Raw genomic sequence first — 21,526 nt, forward strand, 5'->3', positions numbered from 1 at the left:
GGATGGGCATTGTCGTGAAACCAGATAACTCCATTAATTGATTTTCCACGTCGTTTGCTCTTGATTCTGACACGCAGCTGATCAGGCAATTCACAATATCAGAAACAATTGACAGCCTCTCAATATGTGGCAAATTCTATCAGTAATGACCCCTCACGATCTAAAAAAAAAGTGAACAACACCTTTCCGGCGGTAACGATGGTCTTTGCTTTCTTTGGGGGTGGTGAATTCGAATGTTTCCACTGTAGGCTTTGCCGTCGCGTTTCAGGCTCGTAATAGTGGCACCACGGTTCCGCCCCGATCACAATTGCAGACAAGAAGTCGTCGCCCTCATTGTCATGCGAGATCAGATGAGTCAAAGCAGAGTCGAAATTCTCGGTCTTCTGGTGGTGGTTCAAAATCTTGGGCATCCATTGCGCACACAAGAGCCGATAACCGAGATGTCCATGAGTTATGGTGCGAACCGAATTGTGTCTGATGTTCCCACACTCTGCCAGTTCATCGACGCTTATCCCCCGTTCTTGTTTAATCAGCTCATACCTTTGGAACTTTGTTGGGGGTGATTGCACGGTGGGTTTGGCCCTGTCTTGGATCGTCTTTGCAACTTGCATGTCCTTCTTTCAGCCATTTGCTCCAACGCTTCACAGTGGCCAATGAATTGCATTGCTCAACGTACGCGACAACCATACGGCGACTAATTTATTTTAAGGAAACTCCTTGAGCTGTCAAAAACCTTGCAACACCGCGCTGCTCAACTTCTGGAGCGTCCACTATGTCACGCAACCACGTTCAACCCAGTGTATGACAGCATTGAAGAACATTTATGCTCACGGCTGCGTCTTACTTTTGTAAATGAGAGATGCTTGCGTGCTACGAGTATGCCTCTCAGAGAATGAACGGGACCATAATTAGCGGGGTGAGTAGGCTCACTTCCATTTGACTTACCCTCGTACATTAGAAACACAGAGATACAATGGAATGTACAAATGCGAAGGCATGGCTTGATAAAGGGCAAGAAATTGTCACTGGAAACGAAGTTCAGTGCACATATACACAAAACCTCGCAACCAGATATTTTAGTATACGTATAAGTCTTCAATATATATACGTATCGAAGAAAGGGTCACTCTATATAATGCATTAAACAAGGCGTCGCGAAGCACTTTGAGCTGTATGCGTTCGCGACTAGAACGTTGGAGCAGCGAGAGGTAGTGTAGCCGACCGAGCACCGAAACAAGGTTGTTCTTTCTCGTCGTCGTTGTTTCTCTACTAGCCACAGCCCCACTGCTCCCTATTTTACAGTACAGTTATCTCCCCCGCGGAGAAGGAAGCCGTCCCGGCGACCTGCGGGTAGGACAGCACAGGCGGTTCATAGTAGGGCTTGAGACGCTGGGCATGCACAATTTCGCGTCCACGACGGCGATGATCCAAAGGTAGCTCGAGGGGTTCCACAATATAGTTGACTGGAGACGTTTGTTTGATCACGCGGTATGGGCCTTGGTACTTCGACGCGAGTTTCGGTGACAGTCCAGTGGTAGAGGCTGGAACCCAAAGCCACACTAGGGAGCCAGGAGCATAGGATACAGGAGCATTGGAACTTTCTCGATGGTGCTTCTGGCGTTGCTGGTCTTCTGACGTAAATATACGGGAAAGCTTGCGACACTCTTCTGCATGTGCAGCAGCTTCGGATAGGGTAGTTATTTCCGTGGAGTAAGGGCGGTACGGAAGGATCGTATCCATTGTGGAAAAAGGTTCGCGTCCGCACAGGAGAAAGAAGGGCGAAAATCCCGTGGTAGTCTGCGTGGCGGTGTTGTAAGCGTACGTCAGAAAAGGTAGAACATGGTCCCATTTGGTTTGGTGGGATCCAACGTACATGGCCAGCATGTCACCAAGAGTGCGATTAAAGCGCTCGGTCATGCCATTAGTCTGCGGATGATACGCAGTAGTGGTGCGATGAATGATGCGGCATTCTTTGAGGAGAGCCTCGATGACGTCGGAGAGGAAGACGCGGCCTCTGTCACTAAGTAATTCCCTGGGAGCTCCGTGGCGAAGGATGATGCGGCGCAGGAGAAACCAGGCGACGTCACGTGCGGAAGCGCTGGACAAAGGGGAAGTTTCCGCATATCGCATAAGATGGTCGATGGCCACGATTACCCAGTGATTGCCATCTGATGCGGTTGGCAGAGGTCCATATATGTCGATGCCTACTCGATAAAAAGCACGCGCTGGGCAAGGCAAAGGCTGCAATGGGGCGGTTGAACGACGAGGGGGATATTTACGGCGTTGGCAAACCAGACAGGAGTGGACATAATGATGGATGAATCGATACATCCCCCGCCAGTAGTAACGAGGGCGCAGACGCGCGTATGTCTTTAGTACCCCCGCATGCGCGCACTGGTGATCGTCGTGGAACGCTGCGCAAATATCCGAACGCAGGTTCCAAAGCAACCATTTGCGGCCGTCCGGGAGGTAGTTGCGACGGTACAGGAGCCCGTCGCGAATGGAGAAGTGATGTGCTTGGCGACGTAATGCGCGATTGTTAGTGGGTTTCGCTGGGCTGGACCAAAAACGCATCATGGACACAATCCATGGGTCTTTCTTCTATTCCAGAAGAATGTCCGTGGCAGCAAGGGAAGACTAGGACAATGAGGCCTTCGGGAAGCTAGCCTCGTCTGTGAGTGGCGAACGAGACAAGGCATCCGCATCCGAATGTTTTCGGCCAGAACGATACAGCACGCGAATGTCGTGCTCCTGCAGTCGAAGGGCCCATCGAGCAAGACGACCGGTCGGTTGTTTTAAGGACGTCAGCCAGCACAGCGAATGGTGATCAGTTATGACGTCAAACGGGCGGCCATGAAGATACGGACGGAATTTGGTTATGGCCCAAATTATGGCGAGGCATTCCTTTTCTGTGACAGAATAGTTCGATTCAGGTTTAGCGAGTGCACGACTGGCGAAGGCAACGACGTACTCATCGAAGCCAGCATTTCTCTGAGCGAGAATGGCCCCAAGGCCAATGCCACTGGCATGCGACGCGTCTCCCTACGGCGTGGAAGCAGTGCTGTTTCATTCGGAAGGAAATGAGCATAGGCCAATTGGATTCCGCTCCAGAACATTAACCAAGGCGGAACAGAATTATTCGCAATTGGAGCGGGAAGAGTTGGCACTTACTTCTGGCGTATCTGATTTCCAGGATTATCTTTTAGGTCAGCAGTTTACACACGGCAGTTCACCGACGATCAACCCCTGCTCTAGTTGCTCAGGCCTGATCGCCAGACACCAACGATGGCGGCAGCTCGCATTCAACGGTGGGCACTGTTCGTGGGCGGCCACCAGTACACGCTCCCGTACATGCCTCGGAAGCAGCTGTTGACAGCAGATGCCCTCAGCAGACTTCCAGTACAGGCGACGCCTTAAGAAAATATGAGATGAATTTCACATGATAGTCTGATGAGTTTTGACATCACAGCCATTAGAGTTTCTGATAAGTTTCTTTGGAATTTTCTGATGTACTCCTAATGTCATTCTAAAACATATTGGTCACGGTCTTTCTGTCGAATTCTAGATGACGGTTTTTCTTGTGAGGATGAAATGTCTTCCTAATGTGCGCTCCAATGCCGTTTTCTTGTGACTTTCTCATGTCTTCCTAACGAATCTCTAATGAGCTTAAACATCAGACTGCTGGTGCTCATAGCACTCCTATAACAAAATTGGCCACCACGTGTGGTAACATTTTCTGATGTGTCCAAATGGTAGCCGGACGTTATTTGAAGATGTTACCTGTGCGTGACTGTCTTTGGTGCTTGATATATGCAGCCTGTATGCATGTATGTAAGTACATGGGCCATGTACATGGAACATATACATGGGCCCTTACATATGCTGCATGTTAGACAGTACTCAACGAAAGAAATTTAGGAACACCATTTATTGGGCATATCAATGCTTCCTTAAATGCAGAAGGAGGCTAAATGAAAGGAAAATATAGTATCAGTCTGGTTACGGATGTGACATTTTCCCTTCATTTAATCTCGCTACTTATCAGTGAAGAGGGGCTGTTCTTGAGGAGGAGGGTCGTCGTCTTGAAGTGAGTGTACGTGTACCCTGCATGGCAGAAAGGACAGAAAATTAACAAAGCTTGGCAACCAACCACAGAAATACATGCTGTATCACTTGCTGCAGAACAATCTGTAGATGTTATAGCTAGTTCTGGGCGGTGGGCGAAAAATTTGCACTCAAACCACTGCACCCAAACCACTATGTGGCCTTTGGGTGCAGCAGTAAGTACAGTAGGCAGAAATTCATCTCGGCTGTACAAATGTGCAACATTGATCAGCTGTGGCGTGTGTACATGTTGTGAACTACTTCAGCTATATCGGTTTCCACTTGACAAAGGACAGCAGTGTCTCTGGATTGCTAGCGTAAATTAGAAAATCTCACTAATTACGTGGCATGGAAATGAGCATAGGAGCGTTTGCGTACGGGCTGCATCCCCGAGACATCCAAGTGCCAGTCGTTCTATTATATTTGCATCAGCTACCGGCACATTTCTGATACATTACAAGCCCACTATGTCACGCCTGGGTTGGCCTCCTGTACGATGGCGTATATCCCATTCAAGAAATATACCCCACCATGTCTGGGGCTTTTTATCGTTTACACCCGAGCGCTGCTTTCAGAGGGAGGGCACAAGTTGAAAAACAAATGCGTAGGCGCATGATAAACAAGCTTGCATAAAAAGAATTTAATAAATAAGCATGGTGCTTGCTATCTCACGTCATTAGAGAGTACTCCTCTTTGTCATGTAATCATAACGAGCACTGACTGACACACGTCCTAGTTTTGGATGTGGTATTCCTCACTGATTTTGTTGTATCAATCAGTTGCCATAGGCGAACAAAACAGATAAGCAATCTAAATTCAGTGAACAGTTGTCGTGTCAATGCATAGTCAAAGGGGACGAGCACACTGGTCCTTTGAGTGAATTATGGTCTTCTCCTAGGCGCATGCTGAGGCACCGGCTAGTCAGAATGCCCGATGTACATTAGACCAAATATGAACGTGATCAAAATAATAGCCTACACTACCCCTGACAGATACGAAACAAATTTTGGGTATCTTTACCTAAGCAAGCTTCGAATGCCTGGGCGCCTTTGTCAATTCACTTGTGGACTGCAATGTACATATATTTCCAGCAAAAATAAATTAGGCAGCATATGCACAACAGTTCAAAATTGAATTGAGAAAGGCTAGGCTGCAAGCGTGGCTCGCTTGGTTAAAGGTAGCACCAAATTTGTCCAGTACTTGTCACAGGCAATGTACGTATTCCTTTCACATGTGGTCAAATGTACAAAGGGCAGACTGGCTGGTGTCTAAATATGTACCTGTGAGATCACCATATTTCCCTCAAAAGACTAGTATGCTCGTCCGACTTGGCCACACATATCCGCAATGGGGCTTCAGGCCGGATTAGGATTGTTTATCTGTTTTCACCCATGGCTGAAAATTGGCAAGAGAAACCAGTCAGGCACACAACATAAATAACAATAAGTGTGAGCCAGCCCCCATTATCAATGCATGAAAAAAGGCATCCTTTGTAGATTACAAGGGATAGAAATTAGTCTCTGCCTACTTACTTCTTTTTATGCAAACAGGGTTTATCAAGATGTTATGCCATTGCAGTACAACTTCTGCCATCCCTATCAAATTACCTAGCGCACAACACAAGCGCACATTCAGTGCTATTTTTTTAATCCTTCCATCAACTTAAACAGTCAGTTGTTAGCCAAGGTCATGTTGTATGGTCTCCGTTCCCTCGCTACGTAAATTTTGTCCTGAAAGGTTACACGAACTGATTGGTAAATTCAACTGTACACTACAAGTTTCGCCGAGTGGACACGGCTGGTTCTCGGAAATGCACAACAGTGGTGGGTATCTGTTGGCATCCTGTAGTGTGTGCAAACTAGCTGCGGCATTGCTGCAGTAGACACACTCACAACATCTACAATGCCTACCAGCATGAATAGGGGCAGCACGAAAAGAAAAGAATATTAAAAAAGTGAGAGAAAAAATAACAAGCTTACCAGCAAACACATCACTACTTAAGCAACTGCAGTACAATGAATACTGGCCTTCCTATTTCATTTAAAAAAATTTGAGTTCATCAAATGCATATTTTCCAGTGGCAGTTATTCTGAGGACAAGACTGACGTAATTGTAAATATCAATGTAAAGAATGGGATGCACAGTGCATGCTTAGACCTGTGACATATACGGCACACTACACTTCGAATTCTTACATGGACAAAAACAGCACATGCGTGCATCATAATTAGAAAGGAAAATAGGGAAATATATGCTACAGCATAGGAAACAGTTTCAAACAAATAAAACCAAAATAAAAAAGAAACATACTGTGTAATAAGCAAAAATAAAATGGGCTTGCAGCCAAGCGATGGATGCGGAAAAATACTAAACGTCAGGTTATGCGAGGTGTAGTTTTAACAGAACAAGATAACCTGTGCATAATGTCTACAAACACAAATAAGCAGCAAGTGGAATAAAGTTGCACAAATATTTAGCCTATTTAGCAAGATCCATTAAGTAATATGTAGATACAGTTATCCACTAATGATACCAAGATCCTACTTTCGTGAACACGTACACTAAAAGCATACCTGACACGTCCATACAGATTACACGCCGTGCTGCTGCAGCCATGGCCACGGGTTATGTGGACACTGTTGTGGGTCACGGCTTCACCACTACAAAGAGAATTCTGTGTTAACTTATAGATGTGGCACAATAAGACTATCACATTCTGAAAACATGCAAGGAGCATGTAAAAACAGTCACGAAAACAATGCCGGCACTGGTGCACAGTGGCAACAGAGCACAATGTCGAAGTCACTGATGAATGTCACGAAAACAGGGACCACCTCAACAAAGCGAAATTTCACATGCAGAAGCAGCAGCGCATTACATGAATGTTTGTTTATATAACAATTCTAGAGTTTCTTTCATGACGTTAGGTAACTATCCCTTGTAATGTTTAGTTACGTCAAAGTTATGACGACACCCCTTCAAAACAAACCTGTACCAGCAGCACGCTGTGATTGCTTATATATTTTTCCCTAATACTGCTCGTAAAGTGAAAACTTTGTAAGCAGAGATTATCTACAACGTCGAATCATCTATAAGCGAGGAAATGTCACTGCAGTAAGAATAGGTCAAGAGGTAGATGTGTCGTTATCATGCGACTTCAGCAGAAAGGCGGGAGCTCATGCACAGCGCGCATGATGAACACGATTATTTCGGAACGTAATCTTTCTCATCAGAAGAAAACGCTTATGAAAATTTTCAATTCCGCATTATGGCAATAAATTCGCGCAACTAATCTCTGACACCCAGCAACCATCGGCATAGGTTTCACTGTTGTCGCGAGAGTTCTCTTTCCTGCGTTCTCAAGGCACCCTATGCCCACACGAGAAGCACGCACAACACGTGTGTAGTTATCAAGCACGTTTACACACCTTTTTAATGGTACGACGCGGTCGAAAAGCGCCCTACAAGCGGCCGATGCCTGGATGTTACTCCCAGCATACAAGCCGGTGCATAGTGGATGAGCAGTGGCACGCTAACACTACGCATTATTTCTTTGCTACGTCCCCCCAACTTTCCACGACAATCAGAGACAAAGGGAACGCACTCCACGGCATGAACATCGTTGGTCCACATTTGGCTGGCGCGCCACGTATACGGTGAATTTGTAGCGAGACACAAGCTGTCTGTGGAAGTTATGTGCACGCGAACTAAAGCATGTTTCGTTACAGCAAACACAAAAACACACGATCAAACAAGCACATCGTTGCAGCTCGCACACCCGGCCCACTCGTAAAGGCTGATGCACACGACGGACCAAATTGCTCTTTTGGACCGCGGTCCACGCATCATGTGATAGGACCTCACCAGTTCATGCGTAGCGCCATTGGCCCGCACAAGACCGCTGCCCTCGCCGCGGTCCAACAAATCGCCGAGGCTTCTCCCGCTTCAGTTTTGGCGGCGGACCGCATGCAAACCGCAGCGATTTTGGCGTAGCCTACGAATGTTGTCCGGCAACAGAGTGTCTTCAACCAAATCCAATCTAGTTTTCGGCTCACCAAAAGCCATTCAAGCCAGTCGTTTCATGTCCACCGTGCCGCCTACACGTGCCTGCAGCAGATATATTTTTTAAACACCGTGTCATTTTGGAGTGACGAGGAGGTTTTTTTTAATTTTGTATCTCTCGTTGAGCAGTTCCCGGCTTTGTGCGACTGGAGCCGGAATGATAACAATGATACTCTGGTCGAGAGTGTAGCTGGTTGCTCTGCTCCGCCGTCTGCTATGGCGGTCCGTGACATTGCATCACGTGACCGATCGGCCCGCAGACTTGGTCCTTCGTGTGGATCGACCTCAAAAAGAGCGACAGGCTGATTGGATTGGAATGGAAACGGGCCGGCCTGTGGCGCCACCAACAGGTCTCTAGGGGCCAGCCAATGCGTCGGCCAGCCTCATCTGAGGATTTGTGCGGCTTCGTGATTGCGCATAGCTGTTGCAAGACAGACAGAACCACAGATAAGTCTATATTTTAAGCTATAGCTTGGTATATAAAAAAATTCTGTAACGCATTTTCAATTTTAATCGATTCTGCTATCTGCAGCCAGCAAAAGCATGGCCTTCGACATCTGAAATTGTTATCCCTATAGAAAGCTGTTGCTGTGACGTTATTCGAACGATTTGCACTTCGGGTACCTCTCTTAAAACCCTTCAATTACGCACTTCGCTCCTCCCCGTGCTACCTGCGCCATCAGTTCATCTTAAATAACTTCCTGCTGTCGTTAACATCAACTGTATAGCCTCAGACATCGTTCACGCGATCTCTGAGAGACACATGTGCAGTGTGCGATGTTTCAGTGCCCGTTGCAACAGTGTCAGACGGAATGCATTAAATCTGCGCGTGTGGCGCAGCTTACACCCCTGTCATCCATATCTTGCTTTCGTGTTAGTGTGTTAAATGTGCCCGGCTTGCACTGCTGTAGCTCGTGCCTTATGTGCTGACCGTCCTACCAACGAAGATTCCTCGAAAAACCCATATGTCTCGGCAGCGTGCATTTGTCCTATGTGGTATACGCCAAAAATGTGTGCTGGCATACGATGTGCTTGCAACCAAGTACAGCGTCGATCACACTTGTCTAGAGTGGCCCGAAGGCTGCTCCGCACTGCGCCTGCGACGCCTAGCGACAAGCGCCGGGTTCGAGATGTGTTGGCCGTTAGCGCCAGGCGCGTGGAAGCTGCGGCATTCGCGGGCGGCCAAGATACAGGCCTGCGTTATTTGCGGGTCGCGAGCACCGGCTTTTTATCACTGGACGAGCACTGCCAGCTGAGCCGCGAACGTGACACGGCTAGAATGCTGCGGCCTGTATCTTGGCCGCCCGCGAATGCCGCAGCGTCCACGCGCGTGGCGCTATCGGCCAACACATCTCGAACCCGGTGCTTGTCGCCAGGCGTCGCAGGCGCAGTGCGGAGCAGCCTTCGGGCCACTCTAGACAAGTGTGATCGACGCTGTACTACACTGCTTTCCAGCAAATAGACGCTGCCACTTACGCGCAGTTTTCCATGTCATGATCATGACAATCTGCACAATTGTTGTTTTGCCGCTTAAAGACAAGTTACACATCTTAGAAATAAACTACGCAGAACAAGGCATACGCTACAGGTTTGCACTGTTTGCCAAATATGATAGCGGGGTAACACGAACTTATAGTGCTGTTTAAAAACAAAAGAAAATGACTTAGCGTTTTTGTGCCTGGCTCTGATAAATCGGAAGCCTTCCCAGAGTACTCGGCGCTCCCGCTGTGTTATATTGTTTTCTTCATTTTTTTCTCTTATACTGCCCCCAACAATGAATCTGAACCAGTCCCACCAAAGGCCAAGGGTCCGAGTGTCTCAATTACCTATATTCAAATTAACGGTACCTAAATTACCATCGTCTTCATTAACACCAATGGTCATGGGTTCGACTCCCACCAATAGTCAAGGATCCGAGTGCTGTCATTAATTATATATTTATTATTGTACATTAATTAGCATCACCTTCATTAACGACAAAGTCCATGGGCACGACTCCCACACAAGATTATGGGCTCGAGTGTTTCGTTAGCTACATATTAATTAAATATACCGTAATTAATATTACCTTTAACAACAAAGCCCTGGGTTGGAGTGCCTTAACTGACTATATCTTAATTTATATTACCCAAAATAACATCACCTTCATTAACAACAAAGGTCGTGGGTTCGATTCCCACACAAGGTAATGGGTACGAGTGACTTAATTACTAGGTCGTATTTAGCTGTACCTTAATTAGCATCGTCTTCATTAACAAGGATCGTGGGTTCGAGTGCCTCAAATAACTGTATCTTAACTGCGCCTTAATTAAGATCGGCTTCGTTAACATCAAAGGTCATCGGTACGAGTGTATTAATTAGCGACATAATAATTAAGTGCACTATAGTTAACAAATTAATTAACAGGCTTCGACTTCACTTAGGGTCATACGTGGGTTCAAGCGCAATAATTAACTATATCTCAAATAACTATCCTATTTAACGGTGCCTTAAGCAACACCAAAGGTCGTGGGGTCGTAGCCTTAATTACCGCCAAAGGTAGTTTGTTCGACTCCCATGAAAGGTTGAGCGTTTGTAACCTCTTTGTACATCGAGTGCTCACGCCGACAATGCCGGATTTCCGGGCGCATGAGCCATTTAATGCTATCGCATTACAAAGAATTTTTCATGACTTGGCATCATACACATTCATATATGATGTACTTTGACATTAGCAATAACACAAAAAACCTGTATACTCCTCTCATCAGAAATCATAAGTGCATTGTCATTTGAATCTCTGATGAACTTGTAATGCCGAAAAAACATTAGGCAATGCATTTCTTATGAATGTCTGATGTCACATTAGGAACACATAACGTCCTCTACAGAAACTCACGGTTCATTTTCATAAGGGACTGGTCCAGCGTTGGATAGCGACCCACCCGAATACGTCTTGACATTGGAAGCTCTGGATGAAGGTATTCTAACAACCCACGAATTACAAGAGCTAACCGCCAACGACCCAGTGTTAGTGCGTGTCGCACGGTTTATATTGCATGGGTGGCCTTGAAAGGCTAAAGGATTGGAGAAACCGCTGCTGCCGTTCTTCGACCGGAAGTTGGAGCTGTCGTGGACCCATAAGCTTTTGACATTCTTTTGATGTTGCTGAATATGTTTCCATTGTGACCACCTATATTTTAACCCCCCTGCGATAATGCCACACAGGCGATGTAGGTATACCGAATAAATAAATAAGTCGGGTTGTAATACCGTCTGCGGCACAGAGAAGGATGTTACAGCTGCTACATGAAATGCACCAGAGCGCATAGGCTTTGTAATCACAGACCACACCACAGCCGATATGATTTTACTAACGTAAACGTGGCTAAATAAGGACGTCGGCGACCACGACGTTTTTCCATCCTACTCTAACTTTACAGTTTACCGACGCGATCGGCATGATAGGCGTGGGGGAGGTGTACTAAAGGCCGTTAAAGACAGCTTACCATCATCCCTGATAAATCACGACGACAACATCGAACTAACATGGGTAAGCCTGCAAAGTACAATCGGCAAAATAGTGTTGGGAATCTGTTACCGTCCACCAGATAGCAACTCCTCATTTTGCAGTTTCTTACGCCTCTCTTTAGAACAAATAAAAAAAGATATGCCCGCTACACCTATCTTCCTTTTTGGAAACTTTAATCATCCCAGCATCAATTGGCCACTACTTTCAGTAACCAACAGAACACCCTGTAGTGAACCCAAACAGTTTCTTGAATTAACACGAGACTTTAACCTCCACCAAGCAATAACATGCCCAACTAGGGGCGACAATACCCTGGATCTCTTATTAACATCTAGCCCGGAAAGCATAAAAAATTTGACTTCGCTCCCTGGCTTTAGCGACCACAACGTACTTCATATCGGCATTTCATTACCATTAAAAAAGAAAGCCCCAACGCAAAAATAAATCACTGATTACAAGATAGCTAACTTCCACGCATTTAACCGCGAACTTGCACTCTTCTACGAAGATTTTCGACTGAAATACTCTGCTCGCTCGGTCAGCGCCAATTGGGAATTATATAAAAACGCTATGCTAAACTTAAAGAACATATATATCCCTACTATCCTTATAAATACCAACAAAAATAACCAGTGGTTTACGCAACACCTAAAACGTCTACTTAATAAGAAAAAACGCCATTATCGGAAAGCTAAGTTAACTAATTACTACAGAGCTTGGGATAGGTACGAACTAAGCGTCAAAAAGTACATCAAGGAATTGAAAGCTTCCAAAAACAATTTTTTTTCAACTGACCTCTTATCAACCCTTCAGTCCAACCCTCGTAAATTCTTTCAGATTATCTTTCCGCCTAAGCGCCAAACTCAGCTACAACTATCAGACGACGACAATGTACTAATTGACACTGAAAAATGTGCTACAGCCCTTAACAATTTCTTCACATCAGTATTTTCTGCTGCCATAAACTTCAGTTCTGACGAATTACCATGCCACTCGCTGTCCACAATGCACGATATCCAGATTAACGCTGATGGAATAGCTGGGCTAGTACAGGCTCTAAAATTATCCTCCTCGGCTGGTTGCGATCAAATCAGTAGCAAATTACTTAAGAGCACCAGTTCCCTGTCAAGCGCAATACTTAGCTTACTTTTCCAGCAATCAATCGGTACTGGTGAAGTTCCCCACGATTGGAAAAAGGCTCAAATCATTCCCGTCCATAAATCTGGTGATCGAACAAAAACATGTAACTATCGTCCAATTTCTCTAACCAGTATCCCCTCTAAACTGCTGGAACATATCATAGCAACCAATCTAATGCACTACCTTGAATCAATTAACTTCTTCTATTCATATCACCATGGTTTTAAAAAACTATTATCCTGCGAAGCAGCTCTCGGAATTCACCGGTGAAATCTTACAACACATCGACGATCACCTACAAATTGACGCCAACTTAGACTTTTCGAAGGCCTTCGACCGCGTCCTTCAAAATCACCTACTTGCCAAATTATCTACTCTTGGAATCCGCCATCACTGATTACTTGGATCGAACATTTCTTAAAAGGACGCGTAGAGTACACATCCGCTAACTCTCATGACTCACACCTTTCTTATGTTACATCCGGTGTCCCCCAGGGAGCAGGCTTATCCCCGCTGTTATTTTTAATCTATATCAATGACCTGCCATGTAACACAAAAACTAGACTTCGTCTTTTTGCTGATGTCAGCGTCATCTACAACGCCATCCGTAACCCTGGTGATTCCATTGAAATACAAGAAGACATAGACAATATCGTTTCATGGTGTGAAAAATGGTGCATGCCTCTTAGCCTTAATAAGTGCCAATATATGCCCTTTTCACGTAAGCGCAGCATAATAAATTACGCGTAGCACATAAGCTCAACTACTATACCGCGAACAGACTGCTATAAGTATCTAGGTGTTCACTTGACAACATCATTATCACGTGTTACTCACGTTGAAACAACATGCGCAAACGCCTCGCGCACACTTGGTTTCTTGCGTCGCAATCTGAAATCTGCATCGCCCGCTATAAAAAAACTTGCATATACGACTTACGTTCAGCCGAAACTCGAGTACGCATCGTCTATCTGGCACCCCTCGCAAGCATATCTCACCTACAAATTAGAAGCCATTCAGAATCGTGCTGCACGCTTTATCATGTCAAACTACTCAAGTAAAACCAGCATAACTTAACTAAAACGCACACTCGATGTTCCCAGTCTCCAGTCACGTCGTATCATCTCGCGTCTCTGCATGCTTCGCTCTTACTACTATCACCCAATAACCAGACACCCCCGCCTAGAATCTCTCCCCGCCTCAACCACAGCTGTCCAATCGCGCACATTCAGTGCCGTAGGTCTTCGATGAAGGATTCTTTTTTTCCAAATGCAATAGCGCTGTGGAACACTCTGCCCGACTGTATTGTCTCTTCCGCCGACCACACGACTTTCCGTGAGTAACTAACAATCCACTACACCTAGAATGGTTCGTCTCAAATGCATTTGCTTATTGACCCCCTTTAAGTAATTAATTGATAGTGATTCGTTCTCACGCATATGTTTTTAATAGTACTTATGTAGTATGTATTTTGTTGTATGTCATGGTTTCCTTACAGTGATGTTGATGATAGTACTGCTTGCTCGGTTCCCTCCTGAGCGTTGTTTCCTTTTCTATTCTTCGTCTATCTTTTCTTCCTCTTTTCCCTCTTTAGCGTGATGAAGAGTTCCTCATACTTTGTTTGCCCCCGCCTTATTTAATGCCTCTGGGCATTTAAGGCTTTAATAAATGAAAAAAAATGAAAATAACATCGGCAGATAGAACACACCGTTATACAGGCCATTTAAAATCAAACAAACACGAAAAACCACGTGAAAAGTAAAGATGGGGAAAAAGCATGGGCGAAACACGAGAAGTGACTGAGAAAGAAGTCAAAGATACACGGCCAGGACCGTAGTACAGTTATCGCAGGAAATTATACTTCAGCTAATGCTTAAAGATTTCGAGAGAAGCACAGTGTTTTACAGTTGATGGCAATTCATTCCAAAGACAAATTGCAGTAAACACAGATGTTTTATGCTCTAATTGGTGTGAACCATAGGTAACAAGAAATTGTTGTTTGCCACAAATCTGGTTAGATTTTTATTCTGCCGGATGTAAACTGTATTGAACTGAAACATAAGATTATTATGAAGCAACTCATGGAATAAGACGAGTATGGTATACTGGAACATATTTTTAATAGGCAAGATATTGTAGACGCGAAGTAACGCAGAGGCATTGGATTACATGGAGCAAGAAGTGAAAACGTGTATTGAATGATGTTGGATATGTTGAATTTATAAGTGACAAGCGTACGTGTTTTCCCATGCAACAATACCGCAATCAATGTGGCTATGATTGAAAGCGAAATACAGCGTTAGCAGAGCCTGACGAGAAGAAAAAGGTCGAGCTTTGATTAATGCACGGATTGCAAACGCAGTCTTCTGCTTGAAGAGTTGGAAGTGAGAGCGAAGTGCATGGCCAAGATGAATGCCAAGAAAAGTAACATCGTTGCAAATGAGAACTGAATGAAATGCAAGCTTTAGTTCAGGAATAAAAGTTAAGGGCCTCTGAGCACTTTAAACAACATATGTTTGGTTTTTAGGGAATTGAAAACTATGTAACTGTTTCTACGTCATTTCATAAGGTTACTCAATACAATAATTAACCTTGAAGTAAGAGCAGCAATAGATTTATCGTATGAGTATATGGTTGAGCCATCTGCGTATAACACGCAGTCAACGTAGTTGGAGGAGTTAAGAGAATACGGAATATCATTCATATATACAGCGAAAAGCAAAGGACCTAGAACTAATCCCTGTGGTTTACCCTCGTTAATACATTTGATTACAGAGAAAGTATTTGCTACATGTACTGCGTATGCCGGTCAAGTCAGTAGTTTTTAAGAATGTTAGCGCAGGACCGCTCATACCATAAGAGCCAAGTTGATTAAACAGGACCTAATGATTGACCATGTCATAAGCTTTAGTGAAGTCGGAAAAAGAAACAGATCCGACTAAGTTGCCCGAATTGATATATGTTGTTTTTTTATTCAGTCAGAGACAGCACAGCTAGATTAGTGGAACTTCCAGGGGACCTACTACATCAACCAGTACCGGTGGCGCAGTAGTTACACAAACAACGAGAATAACCCAGCATTCCGAGAGATCCCATACCACAACGTCTACAGGGGCCGTATAACGAAAAACTATTAAAATACGTTTTTATTCCAATCTCCTGACGTCAAATTTGCGTAACCACCGACGCAAGCATCGGGCGGTCCCCCTCAGGGTTGTTTGAACCAACCAATCAAATGATCCCCAGGTTCACAGGAGGTCACTTTTGTTTGCTTGAAAAACGAATAACATTACCGGTACTGAGTGCCTTATCTTATCTAAATGGCTCCCAAGAGGCGAGGAGCATGTCCAAGTGGAGAGGGATTCGATGGGGTCAAGCCACTGCACTGAATATCGATAACCGGATGAAGAGGGTGGTGCCGGCGTCTGCGATTGGTCCGCTTTCTCTACTTAGCTTGCTGTGGCTCATCGATAATCAAGGTGGCATGCAACGGAAGCTTAAGAATGACGCTAAAACGGATCCTTAGCGAAGAAGAGTTGGCAGAACGAGGTCGTAAACGTGCCAAAAGTTCTCGAAGACGTTACACGGCCACGCAAAAAGTTTTATTACACGCAAATAAACCCATGCTCTCCAGCAGGGGCGAGTAGCCACTGCCGGAGCGATCGGCGGCAGCCATCTTTTATTCCTTTAGGAATGGGGCAGCCTGCCGCTATTCAGAAGAAAATTCAGTTTTGTTCGGCTTATTAATGCATCTTTAACGCGTATGCGTCACTTTGACGCAGTAAGTTTTTGCGGATTTGTGACGTCGCGTAACAGGCAGGTGAAATGGCTGCAGCCCGAAAACTTTTTACCAATAGCTGAGGGCTGATGGCAAAAAGACTTCGAATCAGAAATATCAGTTTTTGTTTTGTTCAGTCAAACAATGCATAATCAGTGTGTACACGTCATGTCAAAGGGGAACTATCGCGGTTTTCGTGACGTCGCGTGACAGACAGGTGAAGTGGGGGTGGTCCACAAAAGCTTTTGATCATTCGCGATGGGCAGATTGCAGAATTGGAATAGAAACGATTGGAATAGTTTTTTTGTTTTAGCGCCCCAGGTGCATATGCTCAAAAACCTAGAAAAAGGGCAGTCTGGGGCAGTTGAGACAGCTCAGAGGTCAAACCGAAAAGACTACTGCGTCCCCATTCCTCTCTAAAGTCCCGACGCTGCGAGACAAATTCGTATTCTAGCACGCACGATTTCGTTAACAGAGTGGAATACTGCACATGCAAAGCGCATAAGACTGCCCAGACTAAACCCTTCACTGCAACTCAGTCCTGCGGCCGGACTGCACCGACGCATAGCGTCTCTTCTGTGTTGGCTGTCTCTTGGAGTTGCCTTCATAAATGCCTACTCAGCACTAATTAGAATGGCTAATATTCCTGAATGTGATGTTTGCGGATGCGAGGAGAAAATTGACCACTTATTCTGCCATTGTCCTCAATTTCAAGCACAAAGGCAATCTGTCCAACACGTTGAGGAAATTAGATGATCGTCCTCTGAGTGAACAGACAGTACTAGAGCACCGCCTCAACCGATCATGTGCTCAGAAGGCATGGAAGGCAGTTTTGTGCTTACTCAGGACGTCTGGTGTGCGCGAGCGGCTTTACCTCAAGTACTTCCCATGCAAATCTCTCTATCTTCTCTATCTTATCTCTTTTCCCCTTCTCTCCCCTTCTCTCTTCCCGCAGCGTAGGGTAGCCAACCAGCCTCTTGACTGGTAAACATCCCTGCCTTCCTTATATCCCCCTCTCTCTTTCTCTCCAGGGCGAAAACCAAATTTGTTGTTTTTAGCTACCTAAACTTTGTCAAGCAATTATTAAGACGTTTAACAGATAACTTGTCAAGGAGTTTACTAAGACATGAAATAATTGCAATTGGTCAGGTAAGTATGAACTGTTTGTTTGTCGCCATTTTTAAAAACAGGAATAATTTTAGTGTTTTTTGCGAATAAAGGGAATGCACCTTGTTTAAAAATAAGGTTGACAATAATACAGAGCATATCGCAAACCAGAAATAAATGCCCGACATAATTTTTTTTTAAATTGGTAGTGACTTAGCTCGGCTATGCCAGCGTAGCGTGCCAGCGTAGCGTGCCAACGTACCAAAAGCTAAGGCATAGCATGCTTAGCCTTGGTTAACCTTCATTGCAAATCCAGGTTAGTCTGGTTGTCTAACTATGTTGCGGCGTTTAGCCAGTCGGTCGGTGCGCTGTCCGTCTGTTTCCTGGGTGATTCGTTTCCTGTGCATCTCGTGCCGATTTCGATTCCACGCCTCATCCTGCTTATCAGAATTGTCGCAGTCCATACTGGCGCTTCAACTTTGGTTGCGGCACACGCGACCTCTCATTTTCAATCCTCCGACATTCGTCATGCGACGCAGCTGGCGAAGCGAGCGGAGGCGAGCGCAGCGACGAGTAACGCGCTGTGACGTCATACCAAACGGCGGCAGCAAAGGCGCGGCGCTGCGCAGCTGCGGAACACCCGTGGCTCGGTGCTACGAGTGGCGCATGCGCAGTAGTGTCTAGGGATTGAGAGGGAAACAGAAATATCCGGGGCGAAGCGCGCGTTGTACGTCACGTGCCTCCTCGGCGCACCGCCATGGCGAAATCGCAAGTTCACGGCCAGTAAAGCTTTCGCTTGAATAAGCGAATCCCTGCATTTTTAAGATTCGCAATGGCGGAACACTGATGATTTGGTGTAGCTAGTAACGAGACGAATGATTGTGTCGTATGGCTTAAAGTATTATACAACTGCGCATGTAGGTCGTTATTAGTGTAAACAGGAGAAAAATGGTCGGACAGAGCATTAGCATTTACATTGGGCTCAGAGAATGTGAGACCATTGTAACTTATTTTGGTCATAAAGGCATCAGCAGATGATCTGTTAAGAAAAGAGTCCAGTAAATGGCACTGCTTTTTAGGTTATTCTTCTTCTGCTCAAATTTAATATATTAGTGCCTTTTTTCGCCTGTGGCGACTTTGTTTGCCCAGCTGTAACCCAAAATGGTTAATGGCCACAAAATATGCGATGAGAAAGTGGAAGGCCCTTAGCATTCAGTCATGCCTTGTGAGGCGTACGAAAATACCTTTAGACATATTTCGCCCTCTTTCTGCGCTGATTAAGCGAACCACTTTCTATCAATGTCGTGCAAGTCGTCATGTGGCTTAGACAGAAATATGCTTCAGCATCATTTGTTCAGGTATCAAGGGAATTCATACTAAGACGACAATGTCTTATCAGTAAGAAATATTTAATTCGAAGACGGACACTAGTGGCATCGTACTACTGCCACAATGTAGTATCATTCGAAAAAGATCAAAGAATTCGCCTGCAGAACCGATTGCTTCAGTAATTCATTTTTTCCTCGAACTATTCGAGAATGGAACCGTCTCAGTGTACACATTGTCGAGAAACCCACCATGCAGTCATTCTTAAGTGCTTTATCATTCCATCAGCCTTCAATTTTCAGCAACGCTTATCATCTCGCGACATATGCTATGGTTCTCCCGCAAAATGCCTCGATAAGTGATGCATTACAGCAGTTTGTCATATCGAGCGACGCGCATGTGCAGCTTGAATTGTCCATGTTCTCATTTCTTCTTTCCTTGTCAAGCACTGTGTCAATATATCATTGTATAATTTTTATATCTGTAGCATGGGTTTGTATGCAAGCGACGTGCAAACTATTGGTCTTTCGCTACTTTTCAGTGCGTAGTGCGAGCATTGTGTAATGCGTTCTTGTCTTGTTATTTTTGATCATTTTTTTATATGTAGTGTGCACTCCTGCCTACGGCCTTCTGTGAAGGCTGGCAGTAGTTCTCAAATAAATAAATAAATAAATGTGAAAAACGCACATGCCCATTTTCCGTTACACAGTCTCCTAAAGCCTACTTTCGTATCAACGTGGAATATTTTAGTGGGGAGCGGGGTCGATGAGTTGGACATGTGCAACCAGTTAGCTATGCTATAATATGCTTAGCTTCGATTAAAATCTCTATGCTCTAACCATATCAATAATTCAGGCGAAGTACCAGCAACAAACACAGTCTTACAAGCTCATAAAACATGAATAATTAACAAGTCTACACTTTGGTTCCACTACGCCCACCCCTCCTTTACGCTGAATGAGAATTGTTCAGTAACCTGAAAAGAAAGAGAGAATTTATGCCTGGAAGTCAGCAGGCAGGAGCTGAGCTATAAGGTTTGTCACTATAAATCTAAATCACGTATTTGCATGTGACGAAGCGTGAAAAGAAAATTACAGGAAGAAATGAGAGAGTTTGATCGCAGAAGGCTATCTTCCAAGCACGACCGAAAGCTTACCGTCATCCTTAGAAGTTCACAAAGATTATTGAAAATAACGTAAGGCCCGCGAAAAGAAATGCGGTGGAACGAAATAAATTTGCTCTCTCACCCGTGAGGAGAAATATTGATTGTGACAGCAAATGATTAGAGAGCTACGCGTAGTAATGTTAGTAGTTTTGTTAGCTGTAGAAAGTGGTGTAAACGGGCGCCTACTAACTAAACAATAATGAGGCAAACATGATCACATCCTTGTCGATGACCGCGCACACTTGTCAAAACGCTGGCGTCATAAAGAGCGGCCGAAGCAGCGAGTGAATTTCCCTTCGCGCCGCCTCTCACTCAGATATGCTAACTAGGCGGGCGAGTACACAACGCGCACAAATCTATCACGTATTTCAGGTCGGGACACAGAACGGGTCACCGTTCTCAGCCTCCACAGCTGGAGTAGAAGAGAATGCGCTCACGTCTTCCCCCCCCCCCCCCCGTGTTCTTGGGAGAAAAGACAAGGAGTGACGTTCCACAACAAACAAAAAAAAAAAGATCGCAGCTGCTCGCCGCATGCTGGAGGTGCAAGGGGAATCATGCGAAGTTAATTCGAGAAGTATGGCGGCTTGGTGCGGCAGCGTCTTCTCGCGCACGCATGGAATGAACGCGAGAAGACGCTGCCGCACCAAGCCACCATACTTCTCGAATTAACCTCGCATGATTCCCCTTGCACCTCCAGCATGCGGCAAGCGGCTGCGATCTCTTTTTTTGTTTGTTGTGGAACGTCACTGGCACCAATAAGCCACATGAGAACTAAAGATTATAGTAGATTTCAAATAACACACATCGCCATATCCCAAATCAATAAAAGCGCTCAATCACACGTGCCACCGAAAAGGAAAGAAGCTCTGCGATCTTCGACTTTACGCGGAGCCCCACGGCGACGCTGTCGTTTGAAATTCGCCTGGAGTGTCCATATCATTGTTATTGCAATAAAAATGACACGCGCATTGTTAAAACATAATACAGTGGTGTTGTCTGAAACAGAAACAGGTGTAATTGCTAGCGAAATAGAGCTGTGCAGGCAATGTACTGTGTGGCACGGATAACCGGTGCTCCATTGTGAATACAGGACGGACTGCATAAGGGTGCAATGCTGTTGAAGAAGGCAGAGAGCTTGTATTATCATGTTATGAAAATTCAGCTATCTGACGCAGACACCCAACACAAGACTGAAGTAACTGAAGAGCACTTGCGTTGCAGGTATTCTGCAGGAAAAATGAAGTTGGCGATGTTTATGGAACATTGTTGTCGCAAGAGTACTTTATCGATCATATCCGTACACATCGTACACATCACCAATGCCTAATGTTCA

The sequence above is a fragment of the Dermacentor albipictus genome, chromosome 8, assembly GCF_038994185.2.
Source record: "Dermacentor albipictus isolate Rhodes 1998 colony chromosome 8, USDA_Dalb.pri_finalv2, whole genome shotgun sequence".
NCBI lineage: Eukaryota > Metazoa > Arthropoda > Arachnida > Ixodida > Ixodidae > Dermacentor > Dermacentor albipictus.